Source organism: Dipteris shenzhenensis, chromosome 26 (assembly GCF_047967505.1).
Source record: "Dipteris shenzhenensis isolate YYH24624 ecotype China chromosome 26, Dip_SZ_1.0, whole genome shotgun sequence".
In the NCBI taxonomy this organism is placed as follows: domain Eukaryota; kingdom Viridiplantae; phylum Streptophyta; class Polypodiopsida; order Gleicheniales; family Dipteridaceae; genus Dipteris; species Dipteris shenzhenensis.
The window spans coordinates 38,925,092-38,950,673 of NC_141621.1; the positions used below are offsets into that span (position 1 = coordinate 38,925,092).

General features: G+C 43.4%; 1 protein-coding gene across 1 annotated transcript in view; it reads right to left on the reverse strand.

The window, feature by feature from the left end:
- LOC147885043 (putative methyltransferase PMT23) overlaps nt 1-8,803 on the reverse strand; it is a 74,009-nt gene extending 65,206 nt beyond the window's left edge. The window contains exon 1 of the mRNA XM_087397776.1: nt 8,591-8,803. The gene's annotated coding sequence lies outside the window, so the exon portion shown is untranslated. The remainder of the gene's footprint in view (nt 1-8,590) is intronic.
- Between the last annotated feature and the right edge of the window lie 16,779 nt (nt 8,804-25,582).

Genomic DNA, 25,582 nt, shown 5'->3' on the forward strand with positions numbered 1-25,582 from the left:
GTGCCTGCGGTGCCACGGCTTTGGGCACTTGGCGGCTGCTTGTCCACGCTTCGCCAGCTCGTCTCGACCCTCCCCGCCCCCGCCCCCTCCGCCCCCACCCTTCCCCCGGACAGCCACGTCAGGAGGAGCCGAGGCAGTCGGAGTCTGGTCCAGAGGTAGTGGGCGGTTGGACCGAGGTTCGAAGGAAAAGAGGAAAGAACAAGAAGATTTCGGATAAAGGCAAGGAGGCAGAGGTTACCCTTCCTGCAGCAGCACTCCAGAGACCTGGCAGGCAGATGCCCCAGGGACCTGGGAGAGCTTCTTCTTCGACGGCAGCCCGCCCTCCACAGCCTCAGATCCCCCTCTCTCCCGCTCCCCCGCCTTCTCCCCAGTTTTCCCCCCCTTCGCCCGACCCGCAGTTTCAGCCCCTGCCTCCTCTTCCTCAGTCTCCTCCTCCTCCCCCTCAGCCCCAGTTCCAGATGCATCCCCATCCCCCCCCCTGTCCCCCTCGCCTCTCCTACAGAGTTAGCTGCACCGTCGGCTTTCCAGCCGAGTGCAGCCCCCGCTCCACCTCCTCCACCTCCTCCGCCAGTCGCCTCCGTGGAGTCCGAGTTGCCTATCCCGCAGCCTCCTCCCCCTCCCCCCCCGCTGGCAGGACACCCGGAGTCTATACCACCGGTGGAGCAGGCTTCCCTTCCCGCTAGCCCCTCAGTGGCAGACTCAGCTGGGTCTCAGCTCCAGGAGAGAGAGCTTCCTCGAGACTTTTACAGATCTGGCCCCTGGGACTACCTGGATGTGGCCGACCTTGGGACCTTCCCGACTTGTCTCGACATTAGTATCTTCCTGCTCCGCAAAGGGGCGGATGGGAAGATTGCTACCTTGGCTCCCAGGGATGGCCCTAGCTTCGCTTTCACGTTCCTCAGCGATGGCACCGAGACCTGGACAGACGACTCCGTTTGGGAGGCTCTCAGAGAGCAGACACACGCCCAGGTTTGCTCCTGGATAGGCCCGTCCAGTGGGCAGCTTCTCGAGACTCAGTGGTCCGAGGGCGATGTGCGTCTGCGGTGGCGTTGCGCCGCCAAACGCTTCCGACTGATTGTGATCCTCAGACCCCCCTGTCATGGCCTCTCCCCCAGGATGTCAGAGCTTGGTCCCAACAGAAACTCCGAACCTTCTACGGGATGACCACTTCAGAGATCTCGAGCTGGCTCGAGAAAGCATTTGCTCATGGCACCAGAGGCCTCTCGCCATTGCTGAAGGTGTTGAAGAACAGGCAGGACGACCCCGTCTCCCCCTCCAAACCTTCTCATAAGCGGCAGCGCCTCCATTCCGATATGTCTGATTCTTCTTCGACTTCGACCGCGAGCAGACAGTTGTTCGCAGCCCCCCGTCCCTCTCCATGAGCCTACACCTCGTATCCTGGAATGTGAACGGGTTTCACTCTTCGGGCACCCGTGGTCCCAGGAAGCTCATTTTGCGACAGGAACTTCAGCCTGCAGTGATTGGTCGATTGGATGTACTTTTGCTCCAGGAGCACAAGCTTTCTGTGGCTCATTCCCGTAGCTGCGGGAAGGTTCTCCCTGGACGTTCCTACACTTATTGGGAGCCTTCGATCGGCGCACAGGGGAGGAGTGGGGGTGTCTGTACCTCCGTGTGCGAGCAGTTAGCCCAGGAAGTTTTCGGTCACGGCACGTTGATCCCAGGCCGAGCCCTTTGGGTAGGCCTGAATTTGGAGGAATCCAAAATAGGAATCCTCAACATTTATGCTCCCACAGACCTCCGATGCAGAGCCACCTTCTGGAGGACACTTACAGGGATTCTTCTCGACATGGATTCCTGGATTGTTGGAGGAGACTTCAACAACCTGGAGACCTTGGAGGACCAGCAGGGCAGAGATCCGGAGTTCACAGGTATGGCTCAATAGCAGTCAACTTGGGACTCTTTCATCTTCGCGACAGGAGGGAGGGACAGTTGGAGAGACCCGTCCTTCCGGCGTTGGCACGGGAGCCTGGACTTCTCTTGGGGCTTCCGCAGGGAAGGAGGCAGACTCCTGGAGAGGCTTGATAGACTTTATGTCAGTGATTAGGCCATCAGTAGAGGCGGCCAGGCGGGTATAGTTCCAGGGACGACACTCTCCGACCATGCGCCTGTGCTCCTATCATTAGATTCGGCAGCCCAGACTTTCCCCCCCCGATCATGCAGGATTCCCGACTCCATCTTCTCGAGGAAGGACGTGCGCAGCAGCATTTGCAGTCTTTGGGACAGAGACTGGGGGGAGGGCGTGGATCTGGTAGACTCGGTCGCGCAGGCTCTGCAGGAGTCCAGCCAGATCTGCCAGCTCGCAGCCCTACAGGTTCGACAGGATTGGTGGGGCAGAGAGAGAGCTCTTCGGAGGGACCTAGCCTCCATTCAGCGACTCCAGCAGGCTTCCCCGGGCTCGGAGGAGCTTCGGATCCAGGCCCTTCGAGCCAGAGCCCTCCTGGAGGAGACCCTCCAGCGTCGCTCCAAGTTTTCCTATCACGCCTCTCTCTCCTTCTGGGCCCGGAAGGGTGACCGGATGTGCAGGGAGTTCTTCAGGACGCACCGCCAGAGAGCTGCAGGTGATCAGCTTCGGAGTCTCAGGGCAGCGGATGGTCACATCGTTACGGATCCGGGGGAGGTCCTGGGGTTGGCCACTGACTTCTACAGGACCCTCTTCCAGCAGGAGCCGCTTGCCCCTCGTGCTAGTCGTGCCCGTGAGGAGGTGTGGAGGCACATTCCACCCCTGGTCCAGCCTAGCATGCAGGCGACGTTGTTGGCGCCGTTCACCTCGGATGAGATGTTGGAGGCCTTGATGGCTATCGACGGACAGAAATGCCCAGGTGAGGATGGGCTATCCCGAGCATTTTTCACCTCCTTCTGGGACCAGATCACAGTCATTCTTCCGCAGGCTGAGGGTGGTCTGGGGGTCATTGATCCAGAGCTTCAGAGTCAGGCCTTGTTAGGCAAGCTTATCATTCGCGGTTTGACCCCAGGGGGACAGACGTGGAAGACGTTACTTCAGCAGGGAGTCGGCTCTTGTGTCCCGCGCCGAGGTGGAGAGTGGCTACCGTCCCTCAGGTGGATCTTCACCTCCACCCCGCTCACTCAGCCCCGCTCCCCACTCGTTCGTAGCCTCCTCATGGTTTGGAGGCGGCTCCGCCTCAGTCTCATTCAGTCCCCTCCCAGCTGTCAGGAGGAGATCGATCGCCAGCCGCTTATCTGGAACGGTCAGGTCAGAGATGCCGAAGGCCTTCAGTTAGGGGAGAGATCACATATCAGGTGGGACGGCTGGATGAGGGGGCCAGCCCGATCCCTTCATGTTTGGAGGGATACGTACAGACATCTGGAGATGACTGATCTTGCAGACGCAACTGGAGGTGCACGTGGAGCCCAGGCGAGACGCACGGAGATCGACGGTGCGATCCCAGCTGCTTGGTTGGTTCCACCTGAGCATCAGATCCTCATGCCTGGTGACACCCGCTGGCTGGGACAGTTCACCCCCCGTGGCATTCCACTGGTGATCGCAGGACGTTTGGATGACTCCTCTATCTCCTTCTTCGCGGTTTCTGGGGATGGACGACTCAGGAGAGAGGGTGCGCTCATCGACCCCCTACTCCTGTGGCAGAGGGTTCGGGTCGTAGGCCTCTTGGGGAAGGTCTGGCGTACCGACCCTAACATCGAGCAGGACCAGGTGCAGCTTTGGCGTCTTTGGCTCTGGGAGGGGCGGGCCTTGTCAGAGCTTGAGTGGGACCCAGGAGAGTGGTGGTGGCCAGAGATTGTGACAGGACAGGGGCCGACCTCCTTCTTCGCCTACAGTACGACTCTGGGCAGGCGAGTTCTCGGGAGGATGCAGAGCCGCCCCCCCACCCAGCGACCCAGCTGGTACGCACAGGGTATTTCCAGGTTCTTTTTGCAGGCATTCTGGAAGGCCTTGTGGGAGAGCTGGCGGCCGCGGAAGATCTCATACTTCCTGTGGCTTCTTGCCCACAAAGGTCTTCTAGTGGGGAGCTGGTTGAGGCAGATAGGCCAGGACGGTTGCTGCCCGATTTGCCATGCGGATGAGGAGACACCAAAACACTGCCTGTGGAGCTGCACTCGCGCCCAGGAAGTGTGGAGGTGGACTTTTGGGATTCTTACTCGCGCAGCACCAGAGCTAGGATTGATCACTTGGGGCGCGTTCTGTTGGTGCAGCACCGCACCTGGTCTTCATCACTTATTCGAGGCATACCAGCAGGACCCCACTTTCCTTATTACACAGGGGACGTGGGGACCGCTCGAGGGCATCCCACAGCACCTAGCAGAGGCTGATACAGGAGTCCGGGAGAGGCAGCCAGTCTGGGAGATTATTAGCAGCATCACAGGGTGGCACATCTGGACCTCGCCCTGCACGCAGATCCTAGGTGGCACCTCCTTATCGACTGCCCAGATCATGGCGGAGATTTGGAGTGAGATTATTCATACTCTCAGAGGCCAGTGGGACCAGATTCAGGGAGACTCCCAAGCCGGTCAGGAGAAGCGGAGACGCTTCCTCCGGGCTTGGGACACACTGGGCCTCTTCTTCGCGCAGACTACACAGGGCCTTCGGTGGCATTACTCACCACCCCGATGGCTGTTCATTCATACTCGTCTTATCCCTCCGTGAGAGGATGGTTTATTTTGCTACCTTTTAGGGCTGCGTCCGATTTGTGAACGCAGCCCGTCAGCTATAAGCTGACCTCTTGTATCTTGTTCTCGAAGTAATATAATTAGCACTGTTTTTTCGAAAAAAAATACAATGCCTATAATGCCTAATGACTTTGAAATGGTCAGTACTCTAGACTCTTAAGATGTTACTAGATAACGGTTACAAAATCTAGAGACAATTTTTAAATTGAGTGTGAACATTGAGCTTACGAAATCAACAATATATAGACTAGAATCTTTCAAACTTCTAACAGAAGTTTACTGAAATATTAATATAGAATTTAAATTTTCAGTACTCCGCGTTTCATTGGTAATGAACCTTTCTAAATGTGTTGCATGTTTCAAAAATGTCTCATTTCCAATAAAAAGTGTTTCATTGTGATTGTGTTCCAAATAGGGCTGTTTTTAGTGTGTGTTAGAAAAAAGAACTTGCTAAATCAAGCCGATGGCTTTATTTCTGGAAAGCACGACTAGATTGGAAAAGCAGATTTGCACTTGATAGAAAGACACATTTTTGGAGAACAGCTCTCTCATTTGCAAAGAAGCTTCATGTGCGCGAATTTTGAGACAAATTGAATTGAAACCTGAGAATGAAATCGAGACTGAGGTTCCAAGTGCAGAATTCGAGATTGAGATCGTACTCTACCTCCCCTCTTCCCAGATAGATGATCTATAAGATCAATTCAGGAGCTAAAGTATTCTCTAAGATAGACCTTAGATCTAGTTATCGAAGAAAAGAAGAGGATATATTTAAGACTGCATTCAGGACTTGCTATAAGCATTATAAGTGTACAGTCCTACCTTTTGGATTGACTAATGCTCCTGCCACATTCGTGTGCTTAATGAATAACGTTTTTCATGAATATCTGGACGATTTTGTTCTTGTCTTTCTAGATGATATCATTATCTACCTAAAGAATGAAGAAGAACATGAGAGTCATCTCACGAAAGTCTTAAAAGGTAAGAGAAATTTCATTATATGAAAAATTAAAGAAATGAGTCTTTACTAAAACGTTGATTGAGTATCTATGAGTATCTAGGTCATGTCACCTCTAAAGATGGAGTACATATCAATCCCAAGATAATAAAAGCAATTCTTGAGTGGCCAATACCAAAGAAACACACAACTTGGGGGTGGCACTAGGGGAATGCATTGGAGGCGGAGAAGAAGCCCATTGCTTGAGTAGCATGATAAGAACAGCCCCATTTCGCTGGTACCTGACAATATTTGGTAGTGTTTGGAGCAAAGCCAAATGCTGTACATAAAAATCAGATGTAAAATTTGGAGCAAAGCCTAATTCTGTGCATACTAGGGCCATCATGGGTGGCAGAAAGAGGGCCAAATAGTAAGTCTATCTACCCCAACATAGATCGTTTCATATCCTCCTCTCAAATCAGGTAGTCTTGTAATGAAGTCTATAGATATGGATTCCCATTTCCGCTCTAGTATATCTAATGGATCCAACTCACCCGGCATCCTTCATTGTTCCAGTTTACTCTTTGACAGTACAAGCACTCTTGAACCCATGGTCACCAATATCCTTTTCTTAATTTGGGGGAGATTAGGCACACATGGACTTTTCTTGGAAAATATATTCCCACTCACATTCTAATAATTTTCAGAAAGCAAGGCATCACTACTGTCCATAAGCTACTGCATTATTGGCTGAAAATAAGAGTCATGAGGCAAAGCATCCCGGATATCATCAATCAACACAGAACAAGCCATAGTTACGGAATTGTAACGTGGTCTACGGCTGCTGCCTTATTTTTCTTTCCCGCAGTAACTTAATATCAAAACCTTACTCACAAAGAAGCTCCATCCATTTCCTTTTCTATTGTTGGAGTGTGGTTGGGTAATTAAGTACTTTGAACTCCCATGATCCGTCCTTAGCTCAAACTTAGGACCTAGGAGAAAATGTTGCCAATGTTTTAATGCATGAACTACAGCCGCCAACTCTAGCTCATGAATGAGATATTTTCTTTCATGCTCCTTGAACTTTCTTGACTCATATTCAACCACTCTCCCATCTTGAGACAAAACACAGCCTATTTGATCTCCTCTCGCATCACAAGTGATTGTGAAAGGTTTACCAAGTTTTGGAATTTTCAAAACACAATTCTTAGCCACTTTGTTTTTCATTGCATCAAAAGCATGTTGACCTTGACCAACCCAAATGAATTTAATTTCTTTCTTTGTTAAGTTTCAAAAGGTGAGAAAAGTCCTTTTTACATGTGTCCTTTCATAACTAGTTAATCCTAGAAAACTTCAAATCTCTTTTGCATACTTGACAACGGCACACTTATTTGAATTTTGGTTGCTTTCCTTCTCATAGATATATTTATCCTTCACATAGGAGCTGAGTTCAATTTCTATAAGCCTTAAATGAGAACTCCTTCCAAAAGGTTCTCGACTCCAAGCTCCACGCATATGTGAATCTTCCTCACAGCTCTAATACCATGTTACAAAACAGAGATGGAGGTGGCTTGCTGTAGCCAACGCTCTCGCAGTGGAAGAATATTGCCCACGAATCACACGAAGCTAATCAAATCTCCCTCTTTGTAGTGCAACAAGTGTAATAGACATAAATATAAGACACAAATCTTGAACTAAACATAGTAGAGTACAACAACAAAACATGTAATGTAGATTGTTCGAAAGAAGAACAGAGCTTGATGGCAAAGTGTGCTCAGTTTGCCACTATCTAACGTGCTGCCTAGATCTAGACCCCTGGCACTTTAAAAAGCTATCCTCTACCTACTCATGGCACCTTCAAACTTCTTTCAGCCTGCGCAGAAGGAGAAGACATGCATGGAGGAGACAAACCTGAGAGTGACAACTGGCAGAGGACCTAAAGGGGGTACCAGCCTGAGGGTGGTTTGCCAGGGGGAACATGGCTTTCAGCCATGGGAGTCTTAGAAGATTCCTGTGCTGCAAAGATTATCCTACCATTTGGAATAATATTATCTATACTTTCCGTGGTTTTTGGGACCCTATAATCCACGACTCCAAAGCGGTTCAGGATCTATGAGAACTTTCCTTCAGTCCTAGTGGCACAAAGCATCGCATGATTTCACATTAGTGTCCCCAGTTGGGCTCTTTAGCATAGGTAGGGCCTTTTTCCCGTTTGCATGTCCATGGTCGTACTTTGTGCAACCATGGAATGGACTGTTTGGCTTCCCCTAGGTGTAGTTGTGTCCCATAGCTCATACAACTATCTGTATTTTCAAATGGGTTGGACCATTATGCTGATTCATTTGCGTACAGCTAGTTGGCCAAGTCTATTTTTGCTTTGGCCTAGTTAGCCATAGTGCAGAAGCCAATCCTGTCATATACGTGATGTCATCTTCTTCCCAATTAGTCATCCCCCTACCCATAACAAGTGGCATCTACTTGGACATGCGTAAGATAACTGGGGGTAACTGCGTGAAAACCCATATAACACCTATGAGCAAGCATATAGTAGTATCCCTGTCTTTACATATTGTTTACCTCGACTATGGGTACATGATCTCATGTTGAATTGACATGTTCCCTTTGTACATTCAATTAAATCAATAACATTCTGCTCATACATGCCATATTTCTTCATAAGATATGATACGACAACAATAGGGGACACAATTTGTGAAACGGTCAGCCCGGGACAAATTCGATTCCCACGAAGAGAGCAGCGAAGAAAAAGCGTTAGGTGATTTAGACAAAGGACAAAGTGATTTCCCATAATTAAGAACGCGCAATGGAAAGACAAACGTATAGCGCAAGACAACGCAGATTCCAGAGTAAAGAATGCAATGCACAATGATTGAAGCCTTCGCCGCAGCTCTCGACAGCTTGCTCGTTCAAAAAGGGCGCTTTCAAGTAGCTCTAAATTCACGGAAAGCAAATGCAGGTGGGACAAAGTACCTGGGATTGTGAGAGATCGCGGTCGTCCAAAAGCAGAAGCGGGAGAAGAATGGTGTTCGTGAAAAATGGAGGTAAAAGCTGGATGGATCCGCGAGGAAGATGGCATTTACAAGGAGTGGCGACGTGCAACGACGTTGCCATAGCCACTGCTCAAGAGCTATCCAGTCAACGTTTACGTTGACTAGCCAATCCTCCACTAAATTTGTACAACAAAGCCAAATTCAGTTTAGCCGAGGATTCTATGGGAGCGTTTACAATGCCCCCAAAAAAAAAAATTTAATTTTAATTGTACAACAAAATTCTGAAAACATTTTTCTCAACAAATCACAAAACACGGTGTGTGTGTGTGAGAGGGTGTGTGAGTTGGACCCCACCCTCGACGGCACCACAATACAAACTCACAAAACTCCGAGGTTTCGAAGTTTTAATGTTTTTTTTGAGAATTCGCAAATTTGCAAAAGTGAAACATAACAAAATTGACTAAATTTTTGGAGGTTTTATAAAATCGAGAATATATTTTTTACAAGTGAAAATGAAAATGTTGCACGTTCATTTGTATATAGTTTGCAGGTTCTCTGTGAACACTGCTACAAGTTTTGCATAATTCTCAAGTTTACAACAATTATCCCACACAACAAGCTGTCTACTTTAAGCTACAACTTCAAACTTTGCTACACAGAAGAGCGGTAGCTCAGGTACCGCTCAGGCAGTTTGGGCATTCACCCACCTGAGTTGGTTGGCTGTGTTCAAATCCCTCGGGATGCTCCTCTACTACATCTCAACATAGGCCACGTGTTGTTGGCCCCTTGCAAGTGGCCATTGTTGTGTGAGTGGGTATGTATGTGACGAGAAAAAAACAAATATTCAAACATTTAATAAGGGAGCTTAATTGTTAACCTTAAAAGCTAATTCAGTCTACATAGAATAACTCATTTAGAATACTACTTTGCACCATTACATTGAGAGCTGGCACCTACTCATATAATGATCCACACTCTTCACCATTTGTATCGACTCTCTCAAGCCCAAGCCTCAACCTAGACCCTAGGACCTATTTCTAGTACTAGTATTATAATAATTGTAAATACTTTAACATCTATCCAATATCAAAATTTTAAAGTAATTTACCTTTTCCTTTATTAGGTCAAAAATTTGTATACCCTTAAAACATGCAATTCTTGATCAAACTTGAACAGCTTCATCATAAAAAATTTAGGCTTACATTTTTCAAGGTCAATTTGTGACATTAAGTCCCAATTTTAGTTTGTTCCTATATACTTATATTTTTATTAGCTTTTAAATTTATCAGTTTAGAATGTATGCCAGTAAAGATGTTTATCTAATTTATCGTGCTAAATTTTACGACTCATTTTCATAAATTTTCTTGTTTTTATACATACATACATACATATATAGGATTACAAAAATAAAGATTAATAAAAAGCCTATCAAGAAGTAAACTTAAAAATGAATGAATCGAGCGACATATGTGTGTACGTGCATGCGTGCGTGCGTGTGTGTGTGTGTGTGTTTGAAAAGTGTGTGTGTGTGTGTGTGTGTGTGTGTGTGTGTGTGAGTGAGAGAGAGAGAGAGAGAGGTGTGGTGTGTGAGAGAGAGAGGAGCGACCTCTACTCGTTCAGCCCCCCCGTATAGCTTTCCCTTTCTGTTCGTACATCCATACGGCCCCATACAGTCTTCCCTCGGTGCCCATGCAGTGTCCGTACATCCGTACGGCCTCGTGTGGTCTTTTTGTACAGGCCCTCGTCCGTATGTCGTACAGGTGGTTGTCCGTACACTGCACAGTTTCCATGCAATCCGTATAGGTTCCGTGCTGCACTCCATACAGATTTCGTACAACCCCACTCTGATTTTTCGTACAGGTTACTTGCTTCCAGCCATACAATTTTTGACAGTCGGCCGTACGATTAGATTCCATACATTTTTCAGCTGTATAGTTTGTGGGTTCTTTAATGCAGGTTCTTCACGGGTTTATGCTCCTGAGTTTACTCCTCCCTCCCTCATTTTTTCTCTAGCTATTGATGCCCTTTCTATGACCTCTTACAGACCTACCTTTCTCATGTCTAAGCCCTTTCCACTTTCTTTCTTCAGTTTCTCTTCCTCTTCTCCTTTTCAAAAAATGGGAGATTGTCCATATGAAAAGACTTTTCAAAAAGAAAGATCGGTCCAAAGCAAAAAGAAAAAGCAGGTTATGGGTCAGGATGAGCCTTTTTGTGCCTCTACAGAGGCTCAACTAGTATATGAGGTGATGCACGAGGGGTTTGAAGATACTCGAAAAAGTTGGAACGATCCAGTTCCCACCACAGGCATCATGGTGGAAGTGGATGATATTTTTGATCCAGTCAAAGAATATGCCAAGCATGCCATCGTTATCTTTTTTCCAGGAGGTATGCCTGCTGCTGCAGATGTTGTAACTGGTTGACTAGAACCCTGTGAACTCATCTCTGATTGCATAGCATACTCCCACTTGCGTTGATCCTCGCGCATCATAGCCTCTCTGTAGCAAGAAGGCTTCCCGCAATCAGTAAGCATCACATAGTCTACCCCTGGAACAAACCTATCAGGAGGTCTAGACACTCTAGATGATCTTCTCAAGGGCATTTCAGCTTGCTGTCCCACGTGCATATCAGCCATACTTGGCTCATCATTTCCACCAATAGATGATCCATCATCTACCCTTGATTGTATACCTGTGGGAGTACTTGGTGGTACCATTTCTTGCACATTGGGTGCATGGATAGCTTGTTGTCTATCAACATATGCAGGTGGATTCACATTCTGGAAAGTGATTCTCCTCATTTCCACATCCCTCATGGGTGCCTTATGCATCTTCTTCTCATTGAAGACTATATCATGGCTACGTATGATCTTCTTTGCTTCTAGATCCCAGAGATGATAGCCCATCCCTCCACTTTCACCATAACCCAGAAAGATGCATTTCCTAGACTTAGGATCTAGCTTCTTTCGAAGCTCTTTTGGCACATGCGCATATGCCTCACACCCAAATATACGCAAATGAGAGTAAGAGGGCTTCTTGCCACTCCATGCCTCTTCAGGAATACCACCATCCAAACTCTTACTAAGTGATCTATTGATCACATGCACTGTAGTCTTCATTGCCTCAGCCCAAAAACCACCAGAAAGACTTGCATTGGAAAGCATGCATTGCAACCTTTCTTGAATGGTACGGTTCATCTTTTCTGCAACTGGATTTTGCTATGGAGTACGAGGGGATATGAGCTCCCTCTTAATCCCACGTGTATCATAGAAATGCTGAAAGTCATGAGAGAGATACTCTCCACCATTGTTAGTCCATAGGCATTTAAGCGTTCTACTTGACTGATTCTTAACCAAGGCCAGCCATTTCTGAAATACCTGGAACACATCACTCTTCCGAGCTATAGCATAAGCCCACACTTTCCTAGTTGCATCATCAATGAACGTCACATAGTATTCAGCCCCGCCTAATGACCGTGTAGGCATGGGACCACATATGTCTGAATGCACCAAATCAAGCTTTTCAAACTCTTTCTTTCCCCTTCTTTTATGGGCTGATTTAGTCTGCTTCCCATAGAGACAGTGCTCACAAAATTCAAAATCAGAGAAACTCAAATGTGGTACATAACCCAAACGGCATAAGAGTTTCATTCCATTCTGGCTCATGTGCTCCAACCTGCAATGCCACAAAGAAGTGCTTGGCTGCTCGGTTATTGCAACAACATGATCAAATACCCCTGATACATGTAAGGGATACAAAGTCCCACACTTGGCACCCCTGGCCAAAAGCATAGAGCCCTTCTGAATTTTCCAACTCTGAAAGCCAAAAGTGGTGTGAAAACCAGCATCATCTAGCTGACCCACTGAAATAAGACTCTTGGTCAACTTAGGCACTTGTCTCACATGTTTTAAAATAAATGCAGACCCATTTGCAAAAGAAAACTTTATGTCACCTACTCCCACTATGTCACATGCATAGTCATTTCCAAGATGCACTCCACTGTCATAAGTGGAGAACCATTCCCTATGGGGAGTAACATGGAATGAAGCACCAAAATCCAAAATCCAATCCTGGGAATATGCATCATTTGAAGTGGTAAGCAACTCCGCAGATAAACTAGACATGAAGAGGACGTCATTGTCACTATCATGTGTGACTGCATTGATCTCCTCGATCTTCACTTTTCCTTTGTCCTCTCTTCCTTTTGATTTGCACCCCAATTTGCATTCTTTTTCTTATCCTTTTGCTCTCTTTTTAGCTTGTAGCAATCCTTTTTCATATGGCCCTTCTTGCCATAGTGGTAACACTTAATGTTCCGTGCCTTGGATTTGCTACGAGACTTCCCTCTTTCTTGGGACTTCCCCCTGAACTGTGATCTGCCCCTTTGCACATTTAAGGTTGCATCCTGCTTGTTGCCATCCATAGACTTCCATCTAATCTCCTCGGCCAACAAGCTACCCACAACATCATCAAATTTCAGTACTCCACCAGGTGCAGAGTTACTGACAGCTGTATGGAAGGTATCCCATGAGGATGGCAATGAACATAAGAGAAATATTGCCTTAGTCTCCGCATCAAAATTCATCTTCTGAGCCTGAAGCTGGCTGAAAATAATATTGAATTCATTCAAGTGAGAAGCAATGGAGACCCCTTCCTTCATCTGTAGCTCAAACAACCTCTTCATGAGGTAAACTTTATTAGAGGCAGTTTCCTTTTCATAAGTGGCACACAGTTTCTTCCACAAATCTTCCGTAGTCTGCTCATTTACTACTGTGAAATAAAGTGACTCTGTAAGATGAAGTCTAATAGTAGATTTTGCTAATGCATCCAACTCATTCCAATCATCCTCAGACATATTTGCAAGCTTAGCTTCAATCCCTGCCAAGGGTTTAATCTGCTTCTTTTGAATAAGCACATCCCTCATTTGTTCTTTCCACAAAGAAAAGTTGTCCCATCATACTTTTTAATGCTAAAAAAATCTTTTCAGACATGGAAGAGGATGCCATGATGCAAATGAAGCAAAAATCCCAAATGCTAGTGCCTACAAGAGAGAATCACACCAAATACCAGGTGCATCCAAATGTGTATGCCACAATAGAGTGAAATATCACCAAAACTCATGTCTCAAGGCATCTGACTCATGTGCATATACTATGCATCCATATGAGCAAATCTGGCCCAAAAGAAAATGCCAACTGCAATGCCAATCCAAAATGCTAATAAGTGCCAAATGACTCAAGCATAAACACCGTCCACTGGCATATGCATTAATAATATCTCATCCAAGAGAGCATAGCACTATCAGTACATCACCTGCAATGTGTCAAAGCTGTCCCTCAGCATAAAATAGCATCCATGTGCAAAGCGTCCATAAAAATAGCATCCCACAAGGCAATTTGGGCCTATCAGCGCATCCAATAAGGACCGCAATGCATCCAAATGGCCTATAAATCATCCACTGCAACCCAATGCACACCACGAATGAGCGCACACTGCTCAAACTGCAACCAGAGTGATCTGCATAAGGTATGCTCAAGAAATAATAGTCTCACGGTGATGACCGCTACTGAAAATAGAACCTGAGATGCCTCAAAACATGGGCACCATTGCATAATCGGACTCAGCAAGAAAATCTACAAATATCTCTCTTCTGCTGGAACTCCAAAATCCCAACCAATGAGTGAGAAATGGGAGTCAACACTTATCCACTGCCATGTGGCATAAATCTAAGGTTTCAAAACCTTAGAATGAAAAATGCATAACAGAGAGACGAAATCGAATACATAGAGATCTATAACTCTAAAAATCCTCCACCGAATCGCATAAGAATTGATAGGTAGGGGTTTTTGGGCATCTGAAACGTAATGGGACAGATGGTTTTGGAAACCGTGGTCTCAATTATTGGGTCCAACACACGGACTGAAAAACGTTTTTGGAAACAGAGCTGTTTGTAAACTCCACCGGAGTGCGAATGATGAGCAACATAGAAGTTTTAGGACCTCCTGAGTCCACCGGAACTGACAGATCTACAAATGGTTGCTCCAAACTTGAGTTCCAACACCCGGGCGGAAAAACGCAAAAACTGACACAGTGAGTCAAAAATCCAATGAAATGATCCCAGATTCAAGAATGAAGGTGTTTCCAAGCTCCTGAAGTGAAGTGGACACCAAAAACAAGCAATAGTTGCCTCTACAAGTCAATATGGAGTCTCTGTCATCGAACGGAATAGGGAAAAGCTCAAAAAACGACTTTTTCTTTGAAAACAATTAACAGGCTCTCAAAACCACTTCGCAAAACCAAAGTGACTTTTCCAAAGGTTCCTCCAAGGTCTCTGCACACTCGAATGTAAGTAAAGTCACCCACAAAGCTCCCACAGAGCTTCTCCTTCCTCCCATAGAGTTGCTGAGCTTCTAAGCATTCACGCACGCTCAGCTAGATCACCCGGGCTCTGATACCAATTGAGAGTGCTCTCAACGAAAGCAAGAATGGAAGAGGGAGAGAGAGAAACAGAGAGCCACACAAGTTTTAGTGGGTGCAGAACCACCTAATCTTCTTTTTCATTCATTTATATATGTGTTTGAGTATTGTACATAACCGGGGTAAAGGCACAGTGACCTTTAACCCCCACATTACCAAGGCAGATCTTGCTTCTTTCATGTCTGCCATTATGGAAATCTTCTGGCGTTCCAAACATGGAAGAAAAAGTATCCGATTGCTTTCAGTGCATCAACTTTGTTCTCCTAAGATGCATGGTGGTTTGAACATCATGAATATCCAGGTGCACATCCTTGCTCACAGGGGGGAAATGTTGCTGCAATTTCTACATGGGATCAGCCTTGGGCTCTTATGATTAGATCTCGTCACACATATCAGTATTTTTGCCTTTGGTCACTGGAAAATCAATTACTGGGATTTCTTATTTGGTTGCATTGATGGCACTTTGCCTGGTTGCCCTTTTGTCTCTAGTTTGTTTCTTGATTGGAAGCACGTCCTCTCTCATCTGGAATAGAATGGTCAATAGTCTCTATTGGGTAATTCACTGCGAGCTGAAAGCATTCACTGGTTGACAGTTTTTCAATCTCCACTGGCTTTACAGGAACCTTGTCATTCCTATTTTGTTTCTTTTAAGGGCATCTCCTTTGTGGCAGCAAATTGTTTATATACTTTTGCCTTTTGTTCCGATTCCTCCTTTGGAACTTTAGGACAGGTTGGAGGATTGGACTTTGACTTCACTAGAATCCTCTTCTCGCCCTTTGAGGCTATCTTAGATTATGGTTCCTGCATTGTATAAAATCCTTTTGCCTCAACCTTCGGTTTCAGAGAAAGGCAATTCTATTTTGTGAATGTATCGCCCAGCCAAGTGGTGGAGAAAGAGATTAAAGCAGCTTTGGGCTTACAAAACTCCTCTTCGGCAACAAGTTTTCTTCTGGCAAGTGCTTCTGGGCATTTTTCCATCTGGATAGATGTTGGCCCGTAGAAACATTGCTCTTGCTCGTCATAGATGCTTGAGTCCTCAAGAGACTGTGCCTCATTTATTCTGGTTTTGTCCATGTTCTCGTGAGTTCATTGATCTTTTTTGGTAGCACCTGTGAGCAAGATTCCTGACTAGTCTTTTTGGGAAGTCTTTTTGGCTCTTTGGTTTTCATCCACCCGGACCAGAGTTTCATCTTTTCTTTATTTGGGTTCATTATTGGGCACTCTAGACTTTATGGACTGACAGGAACTGTAAAGTCTGGTGATCTCATATTTTCCTTGTTTGGCTTTTTTAAGCATTCTCTACAGCAATCCTTTTTTGGTTGCTTGCAGACACATTGCATAGATCATGATGTATATCTAGCATACACTGAGATTTTCAGTTCATGTAATTTTGGTTGCCTCGTTTTGAGGTTGCTACTTTTGTAATATAATCAATCAAAAGTTTTCACTAAAAAAAAGTGCGTGTTTGAAGTATATATGAATAATTATAGATTTACATTTGCTTATATATATATATATATATATAATTTATTTATTTATTTGTGTAGAGTGGCACTGATAATTGATCTAACATTATAATTATGTATTTTAGGCATAGAGTAATGTGATTCTTCTAATCTTTCAATTAAATTTCTTGTTGCTAATCATGCTTAGTTATGCTCTGCTGGGTTACCTGACTTATTGCCTGAACCTATGGGAACCTCTACTAGAGTTATGTCTTGATGAAAGTAGGATTAGTAGATTTTTTTCATTGAAATTGCCTCATCATGCAAACCCATATTCATCCCACATTTTCCATTTCCTTCCCCCACATACACCCACACATGTTCCATTTCCATCCCCCACACACACCGCATACACCCACCAATGCACTATACACCTAACCACATTTGAATGCCCTAACCCACATGCCCCAAGGTCACCTTTTACACTTTTTGGCAATTGAGGTCATTACACATATCAATTTTCAAATCAACCCATGGTCAATTTGCAAGGTTTGGCCATTGTAATTAGTTCTTATCACCACATGTTTTTGTCAGTTAGAGATGCATGAATAGGAACCTTGCACAAGCAAGGGACCTAAAGCCTAATGATGGATCAAGAAAAATCAAATAGCCACCATTGTATAGTTAAAGCTTCTTGAATAGGAGCCCTACACAAACGAGGCCCTAATTGTGATCCGATAGCTTCACCATTAAGGACCCATCATTGTTATCCAATCATCCATCATTTGCTAATTCCTTGAATCCTTCTATCCTATCAAGAGAAGAAATCCAATCTTTTCCAGTCCATAGAGATTTAAGCTTTCCCACTCCTCCATGATAGTTATGCATCCTTTCTTGTTCTTGCACATCATGGAGAGTGGATGGGTTGACCCAACTTTCCATATCAGCATGGGCATGTTGGTTGAGGCAATAGTCATAGTGCATACACAAAAATTGTAGTCCCTCAAAAATTACAAAAAAGTCTTAAACAATACATGAGCCAAGTTAAATTGGAAATAAATGATGAATTAATCATAAAAGTTGACAAGTGTTGTCCATCCAAGGCAGATTCCCTCTACACAAGAAAGATTGCTTCTTTGACCACTTTGGAGGTATTCTACTCCTAAGAAGAACCAAAAGGGTGATTTTAAACTCTATTGGAGAAATCATAGTCAAAGAGTGTGTTCTAGTGTGTACTAAAAACTAGTTTTATGAGTCTTTGTGTGTGAGAGTGCCATGTGGCATATTGGGAGTTATCCCATATACATATGGTACTTGAGTGTGTGTGGCCGGCCACTTTATATGAGTGTTGTGCCTTCACTTGTCACATCAATCAACTCAGTGGAACTTTTGGTCATGTAAGTGATTTCATTTTGGTTCTTACCTTTCCTTCCATTTCATTTTGTTTCTAATTCAAGTTATGCTTCCTTCCTTCTAGCTCCCTTGTCTCCTTTCTTCCTTCTTCCTTCTTCCTTCATGTGGTATCAAAGCCATGTCCCCTTTCTAGCTTTCCCTTCCTTGGGCAAACCTTAGGAGTGAGGTAGCTCGGAAATGGAAGCTATCTTCTCCCAAAGGACAACCCTTCTCTCTCTTCCCTTAGCCTCTCCATGTGTTGCTGATTCATGGAGATGCTATTGCTGATTCGTGGAGATGCTACTACTGATTCGTGGAGCTACTGCCTCATAAATCTTGCTCCTATTGCTGCTCATCAACCTCTTGTTGCTACTGCTGCTCATTCTGCCTCCTACTGTTGCTCATTTTGGCTCCTGCTATTGCTACTCATTCTGCCTCCCCTTCTGCTCCACTTTTACTGCCGGTTGCTGCCATCAGCCTCTCCTCCTCCTTGCTACACCTTGCATCTCTTTTGCCCACTACCCATTGCCTCTTCTACTGCTCATGCTGCCCACTATCTCCTCTTGGTGCTTCCTTCTCTTTGGAGCTGCCAACATGACTTCTCTTTCCAATACATCCCTCATTGTTGAGAAGTTCACAGGAAAAGGATTTCCCACTTGGCAAACTAAAGTGCAACTACTACTCATGAAAGAAAATGTATGGGATGTCATTGAGGAGACGAGGACTATGCTAGAATAACAAATCCTCAACAACTTAAGATATGGAAGCAACACAACTCAAGAGCCATTGCTCTTATTGGACTTTGCCATGCCGACACTTTGATTCATCATATCAACTTCAAATCAAAGGCCAAGGAGATTTGGGAGCCTATCAAGAATCTGTTTGGTAACCAAATCACAAACTCCAAGGTTTTCTTGAAGCTACAATTTTATAAGTTAAAAGTGGAAAATAATGATGCTTTAAGTGCATACTTGGCAAAAATACAATCTCTTGTTTAACAACTTTCCAGCTTGAAGTGTCCACCTAACGATGAGGACAAAATGGCTATCCTCATGAAGAGTATGGAAGGAGTCTCTCGTTTTGAGAACACTCTTGAAGTACTTAGGCTTGCCTCGACAACCTTTGATGATATGGTGACTCTTCTTCTCGAAAAAGACCACCCAAAACAAAGAATATCCACTCTTTACATCAGGCAGTAAAGAGGCTCTTGCCTCCACTAGCAAATGGAAACCCATAAGAACATCACGTGCAGATATTGTAAGCGCAAGGGCCATATGGAAACAAATTTCTACACAAAGAAAGAAAAAGAACAACACTAGCATCATGCCAACTTGGTTGCATAAGAGAAGATCCTAGAGGAAATTCAGACCTCGACCATGCACTCACTGCCCATGTCACCCTCATCAAGGATGACAACCCATATGTATTCTAATTTCTCTTATGTAAGTCAATAAAGGTTTTTTGCCTTCAATAATCCCTCTAAAATGATGTATGCTTTTGTGGATTTGGAGTCAATAAGGGTACTCTACCCTGGGTAGTCCCACAAAAAGTGATTGTATTGGGCATTTACTCTTATGGCTATGCAAGACTCCTACCCACTTCAGAGTAAGGGGGGGTGACAAGTGATAATCCTCATTGCCGATCACAACTGACTGAGAAGTCACTATCACACAGGAGGTGTTCGATAGTTGCACTTGCTCTTTGCAGTTTTTTGGTGGAGGGGGGATCGGTTTACTCCTTGCATGCTGGGTCTCTCACTCTTTGCTCTAAGGGGGGATGTTGGAGAAATCATAGTCAAAGAGTGTGTTCTTGTGTGTACTAGAAACTAGTTTTATGAGTCTTTGTGTGAGAGAGTGCCATGTGAGATTTTGGTCATGTAAGTGATTTCATTTTGGTTCTTGCCTTTCTTTCCATTTCCTTTCATTTCTAGTTCAAATTAAGCTTCCTTCCTTCTAGCTCGCTTGTCTCCTTTTCTCCTTCCAGTTTCTTGTTTCTGAGGCTAATATCTAGTTCTTAAATAATGCTTTAAACACCCTTTCTATAATAAGGAGCTTCAGCTATATCCAAGCTTGGCACAATTTTGCAAAGATCTCATTGATTTCTAGGTATAAATGTGAATTCTACTTCAGACATAAAACCTTTCTTAGCTTATCTTAAATTTAATTATATTATTTTATGCTTTAAACAAGATATCTCAAAAGAATTATCGACTTTCTGGCTTACAGATTTGTTTGACTAAGAAATCCATCTAGTCAAGAAAACTCAAGGACTAAAACCGTTTAAATATCACCACTTTTCTACAAATTTTTCATAAGGGTGCAAAGAAAACTATTAATAAAACCCACATATCATTTTAAGACATACCCAGCTAATGACTCTACTCAATAAGATCATAGAAATCCAAAATGTCAAACAAATAAGATCTCCGCAAAGCAAAAAGTTGTATGAAATATGTTTATGGAGCAAAATCATCCTTTGTTTGCATTAGTAAGCATGAAAGTTCATTGAACTTTGTAAAATCTCATAGGGTGGAGTCTGATCCTTCACACCCCATGACGCACATTCGGTAGAGGTCTTCTGTAGTAGTTTCATTGTTCTCTCCACACATTATATATATATATACATACATACATACATACATACATACATACATACATATATATATATATATACATAGACACAGACACAGACACAGACACAGACACAGACACAGACACAGACACAGACACACACACACACACACACACACACACACACACACACACACACACACACACCCCCTTCCCCTCCCCTAGCTGAGAGATATAAAATGGGTTGTAATAAGGACCCTATCTAATGTAGGGTGCAGTATATTGACCAAACCTTAGGGGTTTACCATATTGGTTACTATTGGAATGATACAAGACGTAAGGGCTAGCAAAGACAATAATTTCAAGACTACAGGAGGGTTGATGGCCCCCAACCTCTACGACTTATGGATTAGGGGACTTGGATATCTATGAGGATGTAATGTTTCCCTTCCTTGATTTGGGACACGGAATAATTCAGCCTCGGAATAGATATCAGTTGTTGTACAATATTAATACTACAAGGAAATGATCATGATTTACATATTACTACAATTATAGTCCATGGAGGACTTACACCGTGGAGACCCCCCTCCCTTATCCCAAATCTAATAGTCTCCATAAGGATAGTGTATACCATAAGAAGCCATTTGGAACCCCGTTAACAATCAAGCAACCTTCCTTTGGAGGCCTTATAACTAGCTGCAATAGAGGTAGGGAATACCCCTCCCTTAATCAAAGATTACAGGTGGTTATTTAATGCGCCCTCTTACCCATAACCATTAGGACAGTACGAGTTAGCCCAGTGGGTTCATGGGGGATTATATGAGAGATGTACTCCATTATCCCAAGGGTATAGAGGGTCCTTAGATTAGCTAATTCGTTGGATACTTAGACTACACACTCAGTGGTCCCCAACCTTGATATTTAAGGAGGGTATGGGAGTTGTGGTCAGGGTACCCTTACCTGGGACACCCTCGGACCGTGGAGGAATGAGATGAACTGGATGAATACGGGTTTATATAGGGGGAACCACGAGTTACCAAAGGATAAGAGAATTGTATGGGAGGTTGTGCAATAAAGGGATGGAGTGTGATATTAGGTCCCTCAGGAATGAAGGAAGGCACACAATTTCAGAACTGCACTTTGGTGCCATACCCAAGGATAGAGAAGCTATGAGAAGGAGGCCAGCTACTAGAGAAGCTAGCTCCTACAATCGTAGTATCACTCCTAATAGCGGGTCTACCATTTCGAGAAGGAGAACTTTGTCAGGGACATTAAGGTGCTGGAGACGCTCGACTGCAACAAGGGATAGAGACCCCTACAAACTATGGAGATAGTCTAGGTGAAGTACCCATGTTGCGGTCACCTTCACCTTAAGACGTGCTATAGGAAGTTGAAGTGCAAGATGTTGCATTTCGATCAACTTATAGTTTAGCTGTCGATGGGAAGTGGAGATGAAGCTCCTTGCCCTGCTCATATTCATCGCTCTCGCAACTACTGCAATGACTTGAGAGTCTCTTGGAGACTCTATGTTTTTTGAGCAGTACACCCATTGAGGAACAAGTGGGAGCGATTACACTGTGGTTCATGTTTCACCAATGGTGCTGGTAGAACATCTAACTGTGTGTTACACCTAGCCCTATGACTCAACATTGCATGGTTTCCTTTCGACAGTGGAACGCCACTGTTATTTGTTGCTCCCCAAGCGTAATATGCTTTGGACTATGCCTTGAATATACAACTCCCTTCCAACTCTGCTTGCTGCCACGATCTCCCCTCCCTTCCATAAGTATGCAGGAGGAGGCTCACATTGCTCCACTAAAACACAGAGCTCATTAATGTTTATGTGGCGTGACCCTAGCCCCACTAAGGAGCACTAAATTGATCTACATGAAAGCGTACTAGTAATAGCCTAATGCACTCCATGTAGTAAGTAAACACCTCGTTCTTCTTATAGATTTTTAAATTATTCCGATGGTAATGGCCTTATGATGTTTTCATCTTTGTATCCTCTGAGACGAAAACATCTGGTTAATGTTTTAAATAATCAACTTTAGGATCTAGCTTTGAATAACTCTTTGCTACACAAACTCATAGGCGGGTACTATTCGTTGTGACCCACGAAGAGATAAGACTTGTCGAATGCTCACAAACACCTTCGGAGGTGTTGGGCGACAAGGCAAGCACACCAATATGCCATGTATTGCTCACATTTTCCAAGACCAATCGAATGTTCATAGAGTTCATCTTTTATAGTCCCATTAGGTTAAAAAATATGCTGTTAATCCTCCAAGAAAAACTGATCCTGGCACCTAAGTCCAAGAACAAAGCTAGTGGGTGAGGAACCACCCTATTGAAATTTATTCACATACTATATAATGGACTAAGGACAAAACGTGATGGGGACCCTTCAATATGACAACGTACTTATAGTGGGCTCGGAATGCCTCGGATTACTTTACCATGGTTTGCCTACATCTAAGATACTAGACTTTGGAACACGAGGCCAATAATGGCAGTGTGTTGGTTGGGTACCAATCGAGAGCTCCGCCCTTTGTTTCAACTTCAATATTTGGGCAGAATGTTAAGAGGAACTTGTATATACTTTCCCCACCTCGGGTAAATATATGGATGTCAGTTTTTATACCTAACGCTCTTTCATCTAAAGGTTACTTATGACAGTTCTGAGTGGGAGATATAAGCACTTATGAAAAGTTGATATTTCCTTAACGGATGCATGGTTGCTGCGTTCCATTCTTGGTAAGGTTATTAATTTATTTTAGTACCCCTATGTAAGATCTAATGTTCACTCTCCCAGTTTTCAGCCAAGTATTTAGACAACCAAATAATGAATTTATAATGCTAGATGCTGCTTTATAAACAATAACTGAGCATGAGTGTCAATTTACTAATTTGATGGTATGATACACTACTAAATTTAGCAGAGCTCTGACACTAACTTCTAGGTTATGAGCTACTTGACTGCAATATTATATAAAAGGAAAGCACATAAGTGGTTTTTAGTTGATACTTATGGGGTGACACGAATGACAACTATATAGGGGCTATAAAGCCTGCCTTCCCACTAGAGACCAACTGACAAGTGTTTGCTTTAGATGGTGGTAGGTGAGTCCCTTTACTTCTCCGAACGGTTTTTGACTGAAGACATCTCATGGAGTTGATTGGTGCCTTTTTGACAAGAGCTAATTGGACAATTAGCTGGAATCTTTTGATAAACTTTTTCTCTGCTGCTTTAAGTACCAGAAAGACTATGGGAGGCTCAGACATTAGTCCCCATGGTAGCTGGACAACAGTCTATTGTTATGTTTTAAACTTTCATTCTAAAAATAGGACAAAAAATAGTCTTATGACTTGGGCTGATAGAAGTTGATTCAAGATTGGGGCCCTCTTTCATATAATACTAATAAACAATTTTTTGAATGACTACTTTAGGAGAACTTGTTGTTGTTTGCTGAGACATCCCTTGGCAATTTGGGAATGTTTTACTTGGTTTTGATTTCTCACATGAGGGTCTCTTGATACCTTAATGAATTTCTTACTATTTATGCTTTGACCTAGAGAAGTACTGCTAGTTTTAAACTTTATCACTGAATGGGACCTACCGTGAATAGGCAAAGGGAATTATTACAATTTGTTTGTAAAATTAGTTAAAAGAGAAACCGTATGATTATATTACTTCAGCTCCAACCCAATCGACAAGGCTTTGGGATCTATTTCTTCAAGTAACAATTGAAAAATGGGTCAATGGAACGGGGAAAGGTTTTTAGTTTTATGATTGTCCTTGGATATATATAAATCACTAAACTATGCATATACAAGAATAATGGAACAACAGTAAATGTACATGCTTGAACTTGCTTGGTTGGCTATTTTCCTTTCATTAGAAGTATAAGAAAGGTATTGAACACAAAATTTGCAGATGATACAAGTAGTAGATAGGAAAACACACACACACACACACACACACTTATATTTATGTTTATATATCTATATATAGCTCTATAGAACAAACTAAAGCAAACTTTTCGAAGGCAACCTCTAATGAAGTAGATAAAAAAACATTATATGTGCGTGTGTGTGTGTGTGTGTAAGTATATATATATATAAAGGAAATACAATTCTTTTACCTACACATTATTTAACAAGACATAAATAGAGAAACCAAAATAACGTACAATAATCTTGATTAATAGATCTACACGAAAAAATCCACAAGTAAAACTATAAAAATAGAAACAATATAAATAGAATCTAAACTATATATGTACATAAACTTTTAAAGAAAAATATAAAGAGAAGACATTAAAAAATAGTTCTAGTAAACCACAAAACAGAATCATAAAGAAATAAATCGAAGGCTCGTACTACATAAATGTATACACACATACACACACACACACACACACACACACACACACACATATATATATAAAGACACTAAAATAAATAAATAAATAAATAAGAATTTAGTAACAAATTAAAAGATTATATAAATAAAGAGTACTAAAAACGCCTATCAAGCAGTATACTTATATAAGCCCGATTTGAGACACCAATAAAGTGAAAAACAATCTATGCAAATAGATCAATAGTAGTGTATAAAGATAAACGCCTAGCTATATAAAATCAAAGCCACATCTAAAAAACTATATAGATATATATATATGAATTATACATATACATACACACACACACACACACACACACACACACATATATATATATATATATATATATGTATGTATGTATGTATGTATGTATGTATGTACGTATGTATATAAACCAAGAAAAATCTGAGAACTCCTAAGGCACTGGAAAAGCAAATCAATAAATAGAGTAGAGGCCTACTGTAAACAATAGAGAAAGGTGAAAGATGAATCGGCTGAGACCACCAGGAAAAGAACAACATGCGAGCTCCACTAGCACTAAAAAATGAAGTAGATCGTCACGTGAAGCTTGAGAGTGGTGAGCTAGCAGCAGAAGCACACCAATTGAACTATGGAACAATCTCTTAGGCCATCAAAGAAAATGTCAAGCAGTTGGAGACAATAGCAAAGGAGCTCACAAACGA